This window comes from Chionomys nivalis, chromosome 8 (assembly GCF_950005125.1).
Source record: "Chionomys nivalis chromosome 8, mChiNiv1.1, whole genome shotgun sequence".
Taxonomy (NCBI): Eukaryota; Metazoa; Chordata; class Mammalia; order Rodentia; family Cricetidae; genus Chionomys; species Chionomys nivalis.
Window position 1 is genome coordinate 77,254,900 of NC_080093.1, and position 2,306 is coordinate 77,257,205.

Sequence of the window (2,306 nt, forward strand, 5' to 3'; positions counted from 1 at the left end):
AGAATAGACGATTCAACGAGGAAGAGATGCAAATGGCCAACAGATATGTCTGAAGTTGTTCACCATCCTTAGCCCAGCAGGCAAGTGCAAGGTAAGACTACTTCTAGGGCTGAAGAGGTGGTCAGTGCTTAAGAACAAATACTGCTCCTGCAGAGGACTCCAGCTCAGTTTCCAGCACCCACATCAGGGACCTCATCAGTGCTTGTGATGCCAGCTCCAGAGATTCAATAGCCTCTTCAGAGAGCACCTACCTTCACATCTTTACATACTTACATACAGACTCATACATATAACTAAAGACAAAACAAAATACAACAAAACAAAAAAACCTACTTCCTTCTTGACCCATTCAGAATGGTTGCCATCCGAGAAATTCAATGACCAAATGTTGACGAAAATGTGGGGGCAAAAGTTATCACTACTCATGGAAGTGAAAACAGGTAGAGCCGCTATGAAAATCCACGTGGGGAGCGACCAGGCAGTGGCGCGGGTGAGGTGCCGGGCAAAGCGTGTAGCGCGCGACTTGGAGGAGTTAAATCAGAGTGCAGCAGAAAATGTCCACTGAACGAACTTCATGGACAAGCCTGTCCACTATTCAAAAAATAGCCCTGGGTCTTGGGATCCCAGCAAGTGCAACAGTTGCTTATATCCTATGCCGCTGATACAGGGAAAGCAGAGAAGAGCGATTGACATTTGTTGGCGAAGATGACATCGAGATAGAGACGCGAGTTCCCCAGGTGGCTGTGAAGCTCGCCATTGGTCGACAAGGAGCCAATACTAAACAGCTGCGGAAGCAGATAGGCGCTCGGATTGATGTGGACGCAGAGGATGTAGGGATGAGCAAGAGCTGCTGATCAGCGGGTTTCCTGTTCAGGTGTGCAGGGCCAAGGCAGCATCCATCAGATCCAGAGAACACCCCAGTGTCTGAGCAACGCTCACTGCCCCCAGAGATCTGTGGGCTGAATCACAGGGAGAGGTGGCGAGACGATCCGCTCTATCTGTAAAGCCTCTGGAGCCAAAATCACTTGGGACAAAGAATCAGAGGGAACGTTACTACTATCAAGACTTATAAATCTCAGGAACACAGAAGGAAGTGGCAGCAGCTAAGCATCTGATAGTGGAGAAAGTTTCAGAAGATGAAGAGCTTTGGAAAAGAATTGCTCATTTTGCAGAAACCAGAGTCCCACGAAAGCAGCCGATCAGTGTGCGAGGAGAGGCAGTGACAGAACCAGGTGGAGCTGACGAAGCAGCTTTATGGAAGAATACCAAGTCTATCATGGGGCCAGCTGCGCCCCTGGAGGTTCCTCTCTGCAAAGAAGGTGATGATATGGTTGATACTGGACCAAAAGAAGGTTCCTGGGAGAAACCTAAAGATGACAGTTTTCAGAATTCAGGTGCCCAGAGCAGTCCAGAGACGGCCATGTTTGAAATTCCCAGTCCTGACTTCAGTTTCAATGCTGATGAGTACCGAGAAGTCTACCTTTCTGCTTCCGAACACCCTAACCACTCCTGGATCCAAATCATTGGCTCCCGCAGCCTCCAATTGGATAAACTTGTAGTGAGATGACCCAGCGTTATGAGAATAGTCTGCCTGAAGACTTGACTGGAGACATTATCGCAGCTCCTTTATCTTTAGAGGGCTCCTGGTATGCAGCTCAGATTCTTGGTACCTTGGAAAATGGCAATTTGGACCTCTACTTTGTTGACTTTGGAGATAATGGAGATTGTTCACTGAAGTATCTAAGAGCTCTCAGGAGTGACTTTCTTCTTTCTTTTTTTAAAATTTATTTTTATTTCATCTACATTGGTGTTTTGCCTGCAAGTATATCTGTATGTGGGAATCAGATCCCATGGAACAAGAGTTACAGACAGTTTGAGCTGTCATGTGGGTGCTGGGAATTAAACCCAGGTCCTCTGGAAGAGCAATCAGTGCTCCTAACCCCTGAGCCATCTCTCCAGCCCCCAGGAGTGACTTTCTAAGGCTTCCATTTCAAGCGATAGAATGCAGTCTAGCACGGATTGCCCCCTCAGGTGAGCAGTGGGAAGAGGAACCTCTAGATGAGTTTGAAAGACTCACTCACTGTGCTGACTGGAAGCCCCTCATGGCCAAGATCTCCAGCTATGTCCAGACTGAAATCTTTTTTTTTCTAGTTTCATGAAGTCCATTTATTAATTGTTGGTCTTATTGCCTGTGCTAACTTCCTGTTCAGAAAGTCTTTTCCTGTGGCAACGAATTCAAGACTATTCTCTACTTTCTCTTCTATCAGGTTCAGTGTATCTGGTTTTATGAGTTTTTTTTACCCGTT

The 2,306-nt window shown here is 46.7% G+C and overlaps 1 pseudogene; it reads left to right on the forward strand.

Annotated features, from left to right (window-relative positions):
- The first annotated feature begins 554 nt into the window (after positions 1-554).
- On the forward strand, positions 555-1,072 carry LOC130880476 (tudor and KH domain-containing protein-like; annotated as a pseudogene).
- The last annotated feature ends 1,234 nt before the right edge of the window (positions 1,073-2,306 follow it).